At 38.5% G+C, this 18787-nt stretch overlaps 1 protein-coding gene and 1 pseudogene across 2 annotated transcripts in view; both read right to left on the minus strand.

Annotated features, from left to right (window-relative positions):
• Positions 1–18787, minus strand: part of CNTNAP2 (contactin associated protein 2) — a 2044831-nt gene that overhangs the window by 1428690 nt on the left and 597354 nt on the right. The window lies entirely within an intron of this gene.
• LOC113617972 (serine/threonine-protein kinase Sgk1-like) lies at positions 15119–16398 on the minus strand (annotated as a pseudogene).

Genomic DNA, 18787 nt, shown 5'->3' on the forward strand with positions numbered 1-18787 from the left:
TCCCCCAGGCTCTGCTCAATGTTATCTCTCACAATGCAGACAAGCTTTCCTAGTCCACCCAGCTCCACGAATACCGCACTGCCCTCACTCTCTGTACCCACTTCCAGCTTTATTTTCCTTCACAGCATTCAGAGCCACCTGACACGTTGTGTTTTCACTCATTCCGTTGCTGGGTTGCCTTTCTCTCCCACTCGACTGGAAGCTCTACGGAAATAAAGTTTTTGATAGTTTGCTTAATACTTACTTTCCAGTGATCTGAACAGTACCTGGCACTTGGCACACACCCTCACAACATTTGTAGAAGGAAGGAAGGAAGGGAGGGAGGGAGGGGGGATAAATGAACGAAAAACAAAAGCTAAACCCAACAGACTCAGAGTCTTAAAGCACGATGCTGAAATACAACATGGTGCAACACCTAACTTTTAGAGAGATGGTCTTAAATCCCCAACAAGTGTTTACACGTGTTCAGTATTCTGTTTAATATGATACAGAACTACACTGTATGCTCTAGAATGGCTGCTCTCTCAGATACTCATAAACAGGAAAAAAACCTAGCAGTAGAAGGAATGAACTAGCTTTCTTGAAAAGTCGCTCAAGTGGATTGAAGTCTCCAATGATACTGGGGAAATGAATTATTATTCATTATCTCACCACTCAAGTGTGTACAAAACTGAAGTTAAAATGAACACATCCATCCTTGTAAATCATAGTTAGATTTCTTATTTTTCTTAGTTCTGCTGCAAGTGCCTCTGAAAAATATGCATGTGTGTATGAATATAGTCCCTGGAAAGTTAAATGTAAAAGAATGAAATGATGAACATAAAATTTATTTTAAAAGTATCAATTCACAAAGTAAGAATCCACAGTGAAGGAGTTCATATTAATTGTCTAAAAATTTACTGTTCCGTTTAGATGCCACTGAGCACACATATAAAACCTTGATTTCCTAACTTCTGACTCAGTCTAACTTTGTACAGTCTTTCGATGTAAATTCTGCATTTAACTTTAAGGAGTAATCGTTACTTCAAAAGTTTCCATTATATTAGGAATATGCTAATGTTTTTAGCATATTTTTATTTTATTCATTCATATAAAATAAGAATCTATGACATATAGACACTACTACATACAAAATAAATAACCAATAGCCAACAAGGACCTACTTTATAGCACAGAGAACTATACTCAATATTTTGTAATAACCTATAAGGGAAAAGAATTGGAAAAAGAACATATATATATATTTATTTATGAATCACTTTGCTGAACACCTGAAACTAAGACAACATTGTAAATCAACTATACTTCAATAAAAAATAAAAGAAAAGAAAATAATAAATAAATAAATAAATAAATAAATATGTAAAAAAGAACCTGTGGTGTGTAGGCACAGGAAATGCAGCAGTACATGAAACTGACAACATTCTTGTCCTCATATAATTTATGTTCCAGCAGAAAGTAAAAATAACTAAAACAAAAACAAACAGGTAAAAACATAAAGGTTAATTTATAGTATGAGATGGTGAAAAATACTACAGAGAGACACTGAATATGAAAGAGGGGGCAAGGAGTTTGGGGGGTGGGGTGGAGGTTGAGAGAGTTGCTGTTTTTTGCTGCCTAGTCAAGAAAAGCCCCTTTGATCAGGTGACATCTGAGTAGTAATTTGAAGGAAAAGAGGAAGTGAGCTCTGCTAGAAATCAACAGGATCGTGCCAGGAGAAGCCTTTTCTAGTTTAAACCTGCTCAATAAGGCTAGCTTATACCTGGTAATAAGGAATGACACATTTTCCAAAAGTAAGCATTCAATGCATATATAGTTACATGTTACACACGGAAAGTAATTAAAATGAAGTTGATAAATAATTAAGTGATCCATTAGCTAGTTTAAATTTAGAATTTAAATATAGCAGTCATAAAACCTGAAGATAGTTTATCCTTACTACATTTTTTTTAAAAAATTGACTTCCATAACAAATTAATCATCTTCATACCAAATTAAAATTTTTTCACTGATTTTTAAAACCCACATAAATCAAAATAACAAAATTAGAATAAAACTTGGATCAGGAAAGATAAGAGCATATAAAAGGTTATTTGCTTTTTTTAAAAAAGGTGACTATAAACTTATTATCAGAATTTAAGCATTGGCAACCTCACAATCTTCTAAACTGAGACAAAATCTATAACCATGTAATTAAGAAAAATGCTACATAACTGTATGTTCTCCTGGAAGACTTTAACCACAAATATTTCTTGAGATCTTACTCTATGCTCCGTACTGTTCTAACAAGTTTGGGCAATAAAATCTACCTATGTATCACCTATCTATCTATCTATCTATCTATAATCTATCTACCTCCCATCCCCTCATGAGATGCAATAATATATGGACCCACATAAAGTAATTAAACATGAAACAAGAGAATAATATCACCAGTTTGTAATTCAATGCTGAATAGAATATAACCAAGTACTGAAAGTAACAAATAAATTAAAAATGCAGGGCTGTTTTTTAGGTGACTTCCTTGTCACTAGTTGCTCTGTCCTAAGTGTGTGACCTTGAGTATGCCAGTTAACCCCCTATCTACAGATGACTCACATATAATATGAAGAAATTAGCTAAGTTTCTCACAAGCCCTAAAACCCCCTAGCATTGTCAAGCACAGGAGTCCACAGCTATATCCCACAGGCCAAATCTGGCCCACCGCTTGCTTTTGTAAGTAAAGTTGTGTTGGAGAACAGCCCCACTCACTCATTTATGTATTGTATGCAGCTACATTCACAGGGCAGCACAATGTCACAAAATGAGACTATACGGCCTACACCTATGGGATGCAGCAAAAGCAGTTCTAAGAGGGAAGTTTATAGCAATACAATCATACCTCAAGAAACAAGAAACATGAAACATCTCAAATAAACAACCTAACCTACCACCTAAAGCAATTAGAGAAAGAAAAACAAAAAAAACCCAAAGTTAGCAGACGGAAAGAAGTCATAAACATCAGATCAGGAATAAATGAAAAAGAAATGAAGAAAACAATAGCAAAGATCAATAAAACTAAAAGCTGGTTCTTTGAGAAGATAAACAAAATAGATAAACCATTAGCCAGACTATCAAGAAAAAAAGGGAGAAGACTCAAATCAATAGAATTAGAAATGAAAAAGGAGAAGCAACAACTGACACTGCAGAAATACAAAAGATCATGAGAGATTCCTACAAGCAACTCTATGCCAATAAAATGGACAACCTGGAAGAAATGGACAAATTCATAGAAATGCACAACCTGCCAAGACTGAATCAGAAAGAAATAGAAAATATGAACAGACCAATCATAAGCACTGAAATTGAAACTGTGCTTAAAAATCTTCCAACAAACAAAAGCCCAGGGCCAGATGGCTTCACAGGTGAATTCTATCAAACATTTAGAGAAGAGCTAACACCTATCCTTCTCAAACTCTTCCAAAATATAGCAGAGGGAGGAACACTCCCAAATTCCTTCTACGAGGGCACCATCACCTTGATACCAAAACCAGACAAGGATGTCACAAAGAAAGAAAACTACAGGCCAATATCACTGATGAACATAGATGCAAAAATCCTCAACAAAATACTAGCAGACAGAATCCAACAGCACATTAAAAGGATCATACACCATGACCAAGTGGGGTTTATCCCAGGAATGCAAGGATTCTTCAATATATGCAAATCAATCAATGTGGTACACTATACTAACAAATTGAAGAATAAAAACCATATGATCATCTCATTAGATGCAGAAAAAGCTTTGGACAAAATTCAACAATAATTTATGATAAAAACCCTCCAGAAAGTAGGCACAAAGGAAACTTACCTCAACGTAATAAAGGCCATATATGACAGACCCACAGCCAACATCATTCTCAATGGTGAAAAACTGAAACCATTTCCACTAAGATCAGGAACAAGACAAGGTTGCCCACTCTCACCACTATTATTCAACATTGTTTTGGAAGTTTTAGCTACAGCAATCAGAGAAGAAAGAGAAATAAAAGGAATCCAAATCAGAAAAGAAGAAGTAAAGCTGTCATTGTTTGCAGATGACATGATACTATACATAGAGAATCCTAAAGATGCTACCAGAAAACTGCTAGAGCTAATCAATGAATTTGGTAAAGTAGCAGGATACAAAATTAATGCACAGAAATCTCTTGCATTCTTATACACTAATGATGAAGAATCTGAAAGAGAAATTAAGGAAACACTCCCACTTACCACTGCAACAAAAAGAATAAAATACCTAGGAATAAACTTACCTAAGGAGACAAAAGACCTATATGAAGAAAAGTATAAGACACTGATGAAAGAAATTAAAGACGATACCAACAGATGGAGAGATATACCATGTTCTTGGAGTGGAAGAATCAATATTGTGAAAATGACTATACTGCCCGAAGCAATCTACAGATTCAATGCAATCCCTATCAAAGTACCAGTGGCATTTTTCACAGAACTAGAACAAAAAATGTCACAATTTGTATGGAAACAAAAAAAACCCCAAATAGCCAAAGCAATCTTGAGAAAGAAAAACGGAGCTGGAGGAATCAGGATAGCTGACTTCAGACTATACTACAAAGCTACAGTCATCAAGACAGTATGTTACTGGCACAAAAACAGAAATATAGATCAATGGAACAGGATAGAAAGCCCAGAGATAAACCCACGCACATATGGTCACCTTATTTTTGATAAAGGAGGCAAGAATATACAAGGGAGAAAAGACAGCTTCTTCAATAAGCGGTGCTGGGAAAACTGGACAGCTACATGTAAAACAATGAATTTAGAACACTCCCTAACACTATACACAAAAATAAACTCAAAATGGATTAAAGACCTAAATGTAAGGCCAGACACTATCAAACTCTTAGACGAAAACATAGGCAGAACACTCTATGACATACATCACAGCAAGATCCTTTTTGACTCACCTCCTAGAGGAATGGAAATACAAACAAAAATAAACAAATGGGACCTAGTGAAACTTAAAAGCTTTTGCACAGCAAGGGAAACCATAAACAAGATGAAAAGACAACCCTCAGAACAGGAGAAAGTGTCTGCAAATGAAGCAACTGACAAAGGACTAATCTCCAAAATTTACAAGCAGCTCATGCAGCTCAATATGAAAAAAACAAACAACCCAACCCCCAAATGGGCAGAAGATCTAAACAGACATTTTCCAAAGAAGATATACAGATTGCCAACAAACACATGAAAGGATGCTCAACATCACTAATCATTAGAGAAATGCAAATCAAAACTACAATGAGGTATCACTGCACACCAGTCAGAATGGCCATCATCAAGAAATCTACAAACAATAAATGCTGGAGAGGGTGTGGAGAAAAGCGAACCCTGTTGCACTGTTAGTGGGAATGTAAATTGATACAGCCACTATGGATAAAAGTATGGAAGTTCCTTAAAAAACTAAAAATAGAACTACCACATGACCAGCAATCCCACTATTGGGCATATGCCCTGAGAAAACCATAATTCAAAATGAGTCATGTACCACAATGCCCACTGCAGCTCTAGTTACAATAGCCAGGACATGGAAGCAACGTAACTGTCCATCATCAAATGAATGGATAAAGAAGATGTGGCACATATATACAATGGAATATTACTAGCCATAAAAAGAAATGAAATTGAGTTATTTGTGAGGTGGATGGACCTAGAGTCTATCATACAGAATGAAGTCAGAAAGAGAAAAACAAATACCATATGCTAACACATATATATGGAATCTAAAGAAACAAAAAAAAAATGGTTATGAAAACCTAGGGGCAGGACGGTAATAAAGACTCAGACCTACTAGAGAATGGACTTGAGGACACGGGGAGGGGGAAGGGTAAGCTGTGACAAAGTGAGAGAATTGCATGGACATACATACACTACCAAATGTAAAAAATAATCGATAGCTAGTGGGAAGCAGCCTCATAGCACAGGGAGATCAGCTCGGTGCTTTGTGACCACCTAGAGGGGTGGGAGGGAGATGCAAGAGGGAAGAGATATGGGGATATATGTATATGTATAGCTGATTCACTTTGTTATAAAGTAGAAACTAACACACTATTGTAAAGCAATTATGGTCCAATAAAGATGTTAAAAAAAAAAAAAAAAGACTATATGGCGTCCAAAGCGAAAGTATTTACTATCTGACCTTTACAGGAAAAGTTTTCCAACCTCTGGTTTAGTATAATAAATATTCTATGTATCCACGAAGAAGAAAGATTAATGATCAATTATGGTAACAGGTAACATACAAATAATGAATCCGACCTGAAGAATTGAGGGCATGTAGATGAAGAGGGTTGAGGACACTGTAGAGAAAGGAAAGCTTAGGCAAAATCACGGAGAGACTACAACAGGGATGAAATTTCCTGGAGAAGGCTGTCGCCGCACTCCACGTGTGCCCATATTGCCAGACTGACTATGATGATGGACTATCTATTTTTATCTCCAACTGTAATAATAGTTATTACACATTCTATCTTCCAAAGAGACAGCTTGCTTGTTGTTCTAGAACACCTGTCTCAACATTCTGCAGACATTAAATATAAGGAAATCAAGTTAGAATTTTTATAGTAGTAGTAGTAGTAGTAGTAGTAGTAGTAGAGAGAGAGAGAATGCTAACATTTGAAATAATTTAGTATTGTATTTTCCCATACTAGGATGTCTTCCAAAACTACAGCCACACAGTTATGGCAAACATTCAGTCTCCAGTGTACTTCCATTCCAGGGAATCTTGGATGAAAACTACAGGAGCAGATGGGCCTTGAGTTTTATTTTCATACAATTTCAGTCAGTCTTCAGACTAGCTGTAAGAATTCTGTACGAATTCATGCTGGAACAGAGGAAATGATTGGCGAAGAGAGATGAAACGGCTGTTGCCCTTCACCTACGAGAGTGTGGGCAAGAGAGATCTCTGTTGGCAAGCAGTATGGGCAGGAATTTGCAAGGTCAAATGACTTCAGAACAGATGTAATTGACATCAGAGTATCATTCAATTGTATCTGTGATTGAAAAATAATGTTGGAAAATTTTCATAACACATCTTTAAAAAGTATAGCACTTAAATACATGTTTTATATCACACATTTGGAAATACAAGCCGGATACCCAGAAAACAATTAAGACTAGCAAAGGACTCCAAAATCAAGCAGTGCTATCAGGACGGAAATTCTAGCAATATCTTCGATTCGTATTTAGGAAAAAAAACAAACTGGAAAAGGCATATTCTCAGGGGAATACATAACTCAATGGTCTCCTTACATCCTGTGCATTCAATTCCTAACTTTTGAAGCTAGAGCTACATTACTCTTCCTGCCTCAGGTTTTATGACCCTTCCTCTCCGTTGTCAGGGAAAATTTCAGAGGCCACACCTCCCCCTAAACTCTTCTGTTCCCCATCTACAGCCTCCTGCCTTGCTCCTTATGGCCAAAACTATCTTCAAATCCAAGCTAAACGTCTGTGCTAATTCCCTAGTAGCATCTCACTTCCTGCAGAGATGGTCTCTTTTCCCCTGACGCTCATTTCAGTGTCTGGAGTCCCGTCTCGATGCTCCAGGACTGTATCGTGCTTCCTGCTCCTGGATTTCCTGATGCTCTGTCTGCTCACCCAGGTGCCCAAACATAGCCAACTGCTGTCCTCACCAGCTGAGAATGCAACTACCAGTGTACCCACCTACTGATGACGATGCTATCCTCTGTACCATCTCCCTGACTTCCTAGACAAAGCATGCTTTTCGTTACTTTGCTTCAAAGACAGTGGAAAATCCTTTGGACAAATAAGGTGGTATTTCTTGTCTAGCCTAGTGGAGAGTTTCAGGATCTGAATGAAAAGGAGACTGAAGTCATGACTCAGGTGCTTCCTGAGTAATCACTGAGGTTAATATTGCCCCTTAAATTCTTCACAAAGTATAAGAAGCATCCGTTTCCACACTCTGACCAAGAGAAGACTTGTATGGGATCTAGTACTTCTTTATTTTAGAGACTTTATTCCCAAGATTATGATTCCTTGTGTGTGTGTGTGTGTGTGTGTTTTTTAATTTTCCTCTAAATAAAGAGGAGAGAACAAGGAAGGAAGGAAGGAGGGACGACAGCACTAACAATAACTTCACAATGTTTCTTTACAGCTGTGGCAGATCCATTATTTTTACTCCCTATAAACTTGGGCCGCTGCTTACAGAAGTATTTTGTCTCGATGCACTTAGAAACATGGTGCTTTGTCTTCTTTCCTTGACATGCATTACTTGAATAGGCTCTGTATTTTTCACCTCAGGACTTGGCCAACTTTAGCATTCTATTAAAAAACCGAAACAAACTGAGCTCATTCCACATGTCATCCGTGGAAATCCCATACCCCAATTACTTCTCTCTATGGAAAGGGTGTAATCCTATCTGGAAGCCAAATGTCTTTAAATTTAATAATAATTTACAGATGTATTTTGAAATATAAGTATTGTATTATTCCTTGAATGTATGGCAAGTACAGGAAGTATAAATAAGACTTTCTCTTCCAGTATTTTTTAATAACTTTTTCCAAGTTCAGTTATCTTAACTTAACCTAGTCTAATAAATATTTTCTTGGGATAGTTGTGACTTTCAAAGGTAGTATTAGGCTGAGGTTTTCCCAATATTAGCACATGGAAGAAAGAGCATGTTCTTCACAATAAAAAAATCGAGATTTTATTCCTAAGGGCCAGAATCTGGTTGACTAGCTTCTGTCTTATCCAGAGTCTCCTCAGTTTTTCCATGACTTCAAATGTCTAGTTTTGGGTCCGTTTTTCTATGATTTTTTACATCATAGCAATAGAAAGTAAATGGTTAAAAAAATCCGTGTTATAGGAGCATTCTAGAAGAATGTTTGCTCCTCCTTAGGGCAAAACCACCAAGGACTCCAACTCATACGCCACATATGAAGTTTATATATCTTCACTTCCATCATATTTTCCTCCCACTCTTCTGATTCGTACCTTGCTTTGTGTACCTTCTCCAATTTCCCTGGCCTACTCTGTGTCACTAGAAATGAGACCCATTTTTTTCCTGATCCTATAAAATGTCATACAATACAGAGATAGAAAGGACTCTCGTAATCCATAGAAGTAATCACTGTTACAAGTCTTCACACAGACACACACACACACACACACACACACACACACACACACACACACTACATTTACTATAACATATATGTTTAAATAAGCAAGAACATGTACCATCTGGTCTTTAGCATACTTTGACCTATCACAGAAATTCCCATACAAATATTGCCTTCTGTTTTAAAATAAAAGTAAATATTGTTTTTGTGTATTTAATTTTATATAGGGACCTTTATTATTTATATCTGCATCTGCATAGCAGGGTTAAATTCCTGCACAGAAAATGCAAGAGTATTAGCTCATTGGTAAAACAGATTATGTAGTTAAGTGGAGAATTAATTGTCCTTTCATACAACATATGGAAGAATGGATTTAGTTTCCTTTACCTACTCCACAAAGAACTTAGCGGTCATGAAGAGAAGTACCATTAGTTTGCCATCAAATGCTAATTTAGGGAGAAGTTAAAGATAATGAATGTAGAACTAAATCAACTGAGTGGACATACTTTACCTGGTAGGCCATGAAAATCATTAAGTGAAAAAAGGAGACTTCTATCTCCCCCTTTTTCTTCTCACTGAATCTTTCCTGTTTACTAGTCAATGGAGGTGACTCTATTTACATTTTTTTGTTCATTTTCTATTCAATGGGACACAGCCCAATGTGCTACATATGCATTGCAGTAGCCATGCGTTAAATGAGGCATCTGTCCCTCTTCCATCTCAGTAGCATAAACAGTACAGACCATTAAACCAAAATCAGCAAATAAAGAAACAGTAACAGCAATCATTTATGGAGTACCTATGTGGCAGGCAATATAGTAAATATTCCAAGAGAATTCTCTCAGTGAGTTACTTTAGTAAGCCTTTGACATAGGTATCATTACCATTTTACAGATGAGGAAGCTTGAGACCTCACAGATAAAGAATAATAGAACCAGGACAAAAACCGAGTTGTGCCTGATTACAAGACCTATGTTTTTGAGGTCTACAATTTCAAGGTCACAGCATCTCCAGATTCACTTTGGATAAAATCTGTATATGTTGCATTGATTGGATTTACTCCTAGGTGTGCAGATCTCCTAATAATATTGAAGTGGTCAGATTTTTCTTACCACTTCCCATTTGGATCCCAGGAATTTACTTGAAGTGATACCCTATACCATGATATGGCAGCAATTTCAATATCTTCTGTCCACAGCAGACCCATCCCTTTCAACTAAAAGGAAGAGACTCCTGCAGTTTTACATAGGTGTTCTCAGAGAAAACCATACAGAATCAGCCACTCAACTGATATGCCTACATCCAATGAGTACGACATTCAGCAAAGTACATCAAATTTATTCCATTTATTCATGTAATAAATATTTATTGGGTACTTATTTCCTGATTCGAACTTTATCCCTTTAAAATCCATTTTCTTCACAGTCGCCAGATGGATCTTTTAAAAATGGGGATCAGATTATTCCTGGCCATTGCTCCTGACGGCTTCCCCTCGCACTGAGTATGAAATCCCAACTCCACCAAAGCCTGCAGTGGTCTGGCCCTGAGTGATCTCTGGTGTTATTTTATTTCACTCTTCTCCTCTGGGTCACTAAGCTCTTAATTTCACTCTCCTTTCTCTTTTTCAGACACAGAAAGCACACTCCCTCTCACGGCCCTTTCCCCCTTCCCTGCCTCCCAGCTAGAATTCCCTTCATCAGGTCTAAAGAGGGCTGACTTCTTTCCAGGCTGCCCCCAACTCAAATACCATCCTCTCTCTCTCTGGCCAGTGTCTAAATTCACCAACTCAACGTTCACCTTCATATGCCCCAAACATTACTTGACTGTTTATTTTTAAAAAATGTGTTTATTACTTGTTGACTGGGTAGTAAGGACGATGGGAACGGGGCACGTGCCTGTCCTGTTGAGCCTGTATTCCCAGGGCCTAAGAACCTGGCATACAGCACGAACCTGTTACAGGGAGGGAGACGCAAGAGGGAAGAGATATGGGAACATACGTATATGTATAACTGACTCACTTTGTTATAAAGCAGAAACTAACACACCATTGTAAAGCAATTATACCCCAATAAAGATGTTAAAAAAAAAAAAAAAGGCTGTTACATCAATGAATTACTGACAATGAGAGGTAATAAATCCATCGAAATGTGAGGAAGCCACAATCGTTCCTAGTTTTGGCTGTTGAGATGTATTCGCTTTATCTATCCAATGGACACTTTTGCATTTTTCCATTTTAAAAACTGCTTGTGCAGAGAGAGTTGACTTTACCCCATGACGTTACGTGTAGATCTTCCTGGCTGTATCCCACGTGAGAGACAGCATCTCTCTGATCTTTACCACCTTAACATGACCTGTCATTTGAACCCTTAATTATATTGAGGGTTCTTCTATATCATCAGTACATGCCTTTAGAACTTTTTAAATAACTTGGCTACAGCAAATGAATTTTGTAAGAGTTGAAGTTACTGACTTTTCTGAGAGAGCTCTTTTACAGCTCTTCTTTGTTTTCAAAAGAACATAAGAATTTGGTATTTCGAATATAACGCTTTCATCCCGTATCATTGACAATCTACTGCGATAAGTATTTGTTTATACTTTGATCACCCTGCTATGCGGTGATTTTTCTGGAAGGGAGGGGACTTCAATACGTTCTCAAAATATGGAAAATAGAACATACACAATCAGTACAGTAGCATCTGATAATGAATAGATTCAATGCCATTATCTAAGAAAGTTCAGATCAACTTTCTTCCATTCTGCCTTTTTTTAGTCCAATAGCTACATTAGAAAAAATTTAAGGTAGTATAACTAGAAAATCAGTCACGCTGCAAGAATCATGGTTATAAATCAAATAGGAAATTGTCTGGTCTGCATGGTCCAAGGGCGAATTCCTCAAGACTTGTAGTTCAGATTCTGCTGGACAATTAACAGCTGCATGTTTCTGACATATGGTTTAACAGATTAATCAGTTTCAAATTATCTACTGAAATGTTAATACTAGAAAAAAAATAGATTTGTGAGGCGTTAAAAAAAAAAGTTTTTGTCTCCTCCAAGTCGATCTTCTATTTTAGAGAAATAAATCCTATCATAAAAAATAATATCAACTTTTACCCTTTGTGTAATATAGAAAAGGTTGTGAAATTTAATTCATATTGCTTCATGAAAAAAAGGCAATGGTATTCAAAAATAGCATCAACTGGGCTTCCCTGGTGGTGCAGTGGTTGAGAGTCCGCCTGACGATGCAGGGGACACGGGTTCGTGCCCCGGTCCGGGAAGATCCCACGTGCCGCGGAGCGGCTGGGCCCGTGAGCCATGGCCGCTGAGCCTGCCCGTCCGGAGCCCGTGCTCCGCACCGGGAGAGGCCACAACAGTGAGAGGCCCCCGAAACCACAAAAAAAAAAAAAAAAAAAAAAAAATAGCATCAACTATTTGCCCTGGAGCCAGGCAGAGGTTTTAATCTCTAAAATAATGGTGAACAGTGCCCTTTACTTTTTTTTTTTTTTTAAACTTAACTTCTAGTCTTGTAAGGAGGCAGAGGTACCTAGCACTTTTAATAAAGCAATCATTTGAAGAGTGTCAAGGTCAACTGTAGTATGCCTAAATGAACTTGAGGACTCTAGCTGTCAAGGGCAATCTTCCTACAGATGAGGTTATTTTGTATTGCAATTTGTTGGTTCACTGGTAAACGTCTCAGTTTTTGACCCTCTAGTTTCATTTACTGGTTAATTCAAAGACAGTGTTCACAAATAAGATGCAATGTACTTATTGACAACCAAGTCTATTTCCTAGTCTACTTAACCCACTTCCACTTTTAAATAATTAACTGAAGAGCTATAGATAAACATCCTCTGGTGTTCCTGACTCAAGTCACGTCAGATTTGATCATGCACTTGATTGGTACAAAGTGGACAGTGGACCATTAGACAGTCAATAAAGTGAAGCTGTTGAAGAATGTTTAATTAATTGACAAATATTTACAGTATGTTAAGATAAAGAAAAATGGGCCATGAAACAGTGCTTATGCTATACTCCCTATTTTATCAAGTTTATATTTATAGACCAGAAAATGGCTGAAAGAAGACGTAAACCAAAATGTTAACCATAATGTCACATTTATGATGATAATTGCGACTTTTATTTTCCTGTTTCCTACTTTTTTTGAAATGTTCTTCAAATAACATGTATTGATTTTATAATAAGATATGAAAAGTAACTAGTATTAAGGATAACTGCTCAGTGATTATGAATTTAAGATGACATGCATTCATTTATTCATTCAACAATTATTTATAAAGTGCCCACAGTAGGTATGCAGCCGGGAACAACACAGAGTTTTCTATTACAATAAATAACACATTTAAAAAATACACAGTGTATCAGATGGTGATAATTACTATGGGGGAAAATAGAGCAGGGAAGGAACTTGAGGGTACATACTGGGGGTTGGTGGGGGGTGAGTGAATGTCCTTTCAATGAGGCATCTGAGAAGCCCTCATTGATAAGATCATTTTGGGGCACAGATTTCATGGAAAAGAGGGAACAAGCCATCAGGTTTCCTAGTATCTGTGGAATGGTGGTTTCAGGGCGAGAAATAAAAGTAAGAAAGACCAGGAGCAGGATGGACACGAAGGCCAGTGTGGAAGGAGCAGAAGCGTGGGGTGAACAAAAAGGAAACAGACCAGACAGACGATGGGGAGTGAGGGACAGGCTGGGCTTGTAGGTCCTTGCAGGGGATTGGAAGGAGTTGGGCTTTAGCAACCTTCAAAGGTCTTAAGTCCTTAGAGCAGAAAATGTGATATTTTACCAAATTTAATATAAAGGAAGTGAAAGTTTAATGTAAATAGTTTAATGTATTATTTTTAACATCTTTAATGGAGTATAATTGCTTTACAATGGTGTGTTAGTTTCTGCTGTGTAACAATGTGAATCAGATATACATATACATATATCCCTATATCTCCTCCCTCTGTGCCTCCCTCCCTCCCACCCTTCCTATCCCACCCCTCTAGGTGGTCACAAAGCACCCAGCTGATTTCCCTGTGCTATGCGGCTGCTTCCCACTAGCTATCTATTTTACATTTGGTAGTGTATATAAATCCTAATGTATTTTTTTTCTGCAAATATTTTTCAAGGTTTTATTGCAAACCAAAGTTGGTTTATCATACACACAAAAAGGTGTGTGGTAGGGAGGGGGGAAAGAATTGTACATTATTATAACCATGTTAATTACAGTACATTAAAATGGTGGTTTACATTACAAATAAGCCTGTAAGTTTAAATATACTAGTGTTATAACCCAATGTACAGACTTCCTTTATACAATACATATAATTATCAGGAATGCAAAAAAGAAACAAAAACATAAATAATGCCCATTTTACAGGTGATATTTTAAACAATGAAAACACCAGGCTCTGACTGACAAGTGGGGCATTGGTCCATAAAAACCTTTTCTAAAAATGGAAATATTTGTAGCAGCAATGCTTCTTTAAGCATCTGGATACAAGTCACTGCAAGACCATTTTCGATAAATTTTAGTTATTAACTATATCTTACCAAAAAAAAAAGCCTACACATAAATTTATCTTCCAAATATGGAAGAAACACACAATGTCCCACGTTGTAGTGTCCTGCAAGTGTCACATTGATGCTTATAACTGAGTCCTTCTGTGAGCAAGCATACCACACTCATACGGCCGATCACACAGGAAGTCCACAAGGAAAAACAGAAGGAAACACTGGGCAACAGGAAGAACTTTGGAGCTAGCACGATCTCATCAGAAAAGGCACGTTTCATAAGATTCGTTATCACGGCCCGGACAGACCTTCAGAAGCTCCTTCTCTGAACAGCGTCCTCCTTGGAATGAGACCACTGCATCTGCCTGGGGCGGCACCACATTGGAAGGAAGAATAAGGAAAACCTCCCGAGCTCACTGAGGAGGATGTGCTCTTCGAAAAGCTTCCAGCAAACAGTGTGCAATAAGATTGCCAAGATGTGCAAGCTTCCAGGGATGCGCAAATTCTCTTTTAAGATGTCCTGTCAGCTGGCAGCTCTGCCAAAAGGCTAACTAAAACATTTAAAAAACGCCCGTAAAATGCTTCACAGCCAACCCTAAGACCATTCAGAGGAAAGAGTCCACGGGAGGTGCGTAGGAAAAGCCCAGGAAGGCCTCGGCCGCTTCCTTGACGCTGGCTGGGAGGAGGATACTGTCGGGCGACCGACCGATGGAGTTGGGGACCGGCTCTTCGGTAAACTCGGGATCAAAGTGCCCCAGGTCGCTGGGTCCACTCACATTTGGGTTAAAAGGGGGAGTAATTTTCTTATTAATGAGATCATCCCAGTTAATTAGGGAGAAGAAGACGTGATTCCTAATGTCCATAAAGTCAACCTTGGCACCAAGCCTCTTTGTCCTGTCCTTCTGCAGGAGGCCCTCCAGGACGTGTCTTGCAGAATCTGTAATATTTGGCTTCAGCTGGAGGGGTTTGTTCAGCATGTTGTCGTACATCTCAGCTGTGTTTCGGCTATAAAATGGAGGCAGGCCATACAGCATCTCATATAAGACGGCCCCCAGACACCACCAGTCCACGGTCCTATCATAAGGCTGCTTATGAAGCAGGTGCAAGGTACTCGGGTGTGCCGCAGAAGGTGGACGTCGTGCCATTGTGTTCAGCGTTCTCCGTGCAGAGTCCAAAGTCAGTAAGGACAATGTGTCCCTGTGAACCCAGCAAAACATTCTCTGGCTTTAAGTCTCTATAAACGATGTTCAGAGAGTGCAGGTAACCCAAGGCACTGGCTATTTCAGCAGCATAGCACCGAGCCTGTGGTTCCAGGAAGCATCGCTCCCTCTGGAGACGGTAGAACAACTCTCCACCATTCATGGAGTCTAGGACAAAGTACAGCTTGTCTGGAAAGAGAAGTGGAGGCCCACCAGGAAAGGGTGTTTCACGTTCTTCAGGAGAACATTCCGCTCTGACATAATATGCTTTTCCTCCTTCTCTTTCGGGACCGCTTTCCTGGTGGAGGAGAAAGGTTGGCATTCATGAGCTCAGACTCCTGAGGTTGGGAGATTTTCAAAATGGACTGAACTTCAGGGTGTTTGCATGCATAGGAGTTACTGGCGATCTTCTGAATAAAGTTGTTCAGGCCCATCCTTCTCTGTTTCATGAAAGCGATGAGAATTGCTACCATGCCCCTCATCCTGGAGTAAGTCAGGGTGTCCCCAGCAACCTTGGTTTTCACCGTCATCACCACAGAGATGGAGCACGCGGAGGCATCAGACACGGGAGACCGGCTCAGCCAACGCTCTGTGTTTTTTATAAGACCGATTTTTACAGCAGTTTTATGTTTACAACGAAACTGTGAGGGCGGTACAGAGATTTCCCATACACCCGCATTCCAACGCAATTATCAACATCACTCACAAGAATGTTACATTTGTTACCAATGATGAACCTACATCGACACATTATAAGCTCCCCAAATCCATAGCTTATTTTAGGATTCACTCTTCATGTCATACATTTAATGGGGGCTTGAACAAATGATGATGACATCCATGCATCATTGTAGTGTCACAGAAGAATTTCACTGCGCTAAAAATACCCTTTGCTACATGTATTCATCTCCCCCAAACTCCGATTTTATTTTACTGTCTCTATCGTTTTGCCTTTTCCAGAATGTCATATAGTTGGAATCACAGGGCATGTGGCTTCTTTCACTTGGTGGTATGTGTTTAACTCTCCTCCATGTCTTTTCATGGCTTAATAGCTCATTTCTTTTTAGTGCTAAAGAATATTTCATTGTCTGGATATATCACAGTTTCTTTATCCATTTACCTACTGAAGGCTATCTTGATTGTTTACAAGTTTTAGCAATAGGAAAAAGCTGTAATAAACATCCCCGTACAGGTTTTTGTCAGGGGTAAGGACAGTTTGATGTTTTAATATTTAACGAAAACATGGGAGGATAAGAAAAAATTCATTAGATAGAAAATGAAAGACAAGAACATTCCAGGCAATGGAATCAGTATCACAAAAAGGCATAAGTATAGGAATGCCTACTGTCTTTAAGGAGGAATGAGCCACAAGCTAACAGAATCTTAAACAAAACAAAATAAAACAAAACAAACAAATAAAAAACCTCAACAACTTATTGCACCTGCCTGACATGCTCTTTTCCCAATTTTCTCTTAGATAACTTATCACATCTTAAATGACAGGAGAAGAGACCTTCTCCAACTCTACCATACATTAAGCTACATTTAGTCTATCTCCTTTCTTTCTCAGAGAACCTACTCCCTTTCCTTTGTAGCAACTATGATGAATAGGACTCATGTACTCATCCGCACATTTCCTTTTTTAACGATGACTCCACCGTGAGCCGTTCATCCTCACGGATGAAGTTCTCGATAGTTTGCTTCACTTCTCTGTTCCCAGCACATGGCACAGCGACTGGTGTCCAGAATGAATGAACAGCAGATGGTACAGAGGGTAGCAGTCATTGAATTCATAGAGGGTTTGATCAGGATAAGGATGCTAAGGCCAAATTGTGTAGAAAAATCTCATTTGTTCATTCCTGTTTTGCTTGTTCTCAATTATTCTCTCAACAAATGTTTATTAGGTGCCTATTATGTTTAAATCTAGGTATCTTTTTTTTTTTTTTTTTAATTGTGGTACGCGGGCCTCTCACTGCTGTGGCCTCTCCGGTTGCGGAGCACAGGCTCCGGACGCGCAGGCTCAGCGGCCATGGCTCACGGGCCCAGCCGCTCCGTGGCATGTGGGATCTTCCCGGACCGGGGCACGAACCCGTGTCCCCTGCATCGGCAGGCGGACTCTCAACCACTGTGCCACCAGGGAAGCCCTAAATCTAGGTATCTTTTATCCGAGACTTCACAGGCTAGTGAATTCCACGCTATAAATGTGGGTTATATTCTGTGGGCCTTGAGAAACCACTTAAATGTTTTGCTTAATAGGGTAGTGATATGATCCAATCATATCTATATTTTAAAAGAAAGAACACTTTGGCAGCGGGGCGAAGGAGACTTGGAGGTATGTTCTGGAAACAATCAGAATATTACATTGTAAATTAGAAGTTGCACGAAGGTGAACAGAAGCCAGCGGCAGTGGGCTTATATGAGGGGGAAGATGCAAAAGATATTTTGGAAGATGACTGAAGTTGGTTTTACAGGATGTGTGAAGTAATAGAGAAAAGAGAGGCAAACATTACTGAGATTTCTTATGTGCGTGACAGTAGTGTGAGTCTTTCACCAAGTAAAGACTATAAAATATGCTATTGGATTCACTTGCCTGAATTGTTTATTAAAACAAGAAGTTGAGTCATTTAAGAGCATATGCTGAGATTATATCTTTACTTTAGTTAAAAGTTAGGCTATTAACTAAAATTATCGGTCATAGGTTCTGTAATTCATTTGTTGAAACAATAAAGTTTACTTAACTAGGAAACAGAAAGCCAAGAATACAGCACCTATTAAACCTCCCTAAGACCCTTCAGATTCTCACTGGCCTTCTTTAAGACAAAACTATCCAGTGCTTCGCTTTACATCTACATATTAAATTGCAAAACTTTGTCTCCTTCACCAAAATACTTTGCTGTTGAATAAGATTTCACCAGCAAGTACAGTTCCCTTAT

This window comes from Aethalodelphis obliquidens, unplaced genomic scaffold (genome assembly GCF_003676395.1).
Source record: "Aethalodelphis obliquidens isolate GAN/ISIS:26980383/991018 unplaced genomic scaffold, ASM367639v1 scaffold5, whole genome shotgun sequence".
Taxonomy (NCBI): Eukaryota; Metazoa; Chordata; class Mammalia; order Artiodactyla; family Delphinidae; genus Aethalodelphis; species Aethalodelphis obliquidens.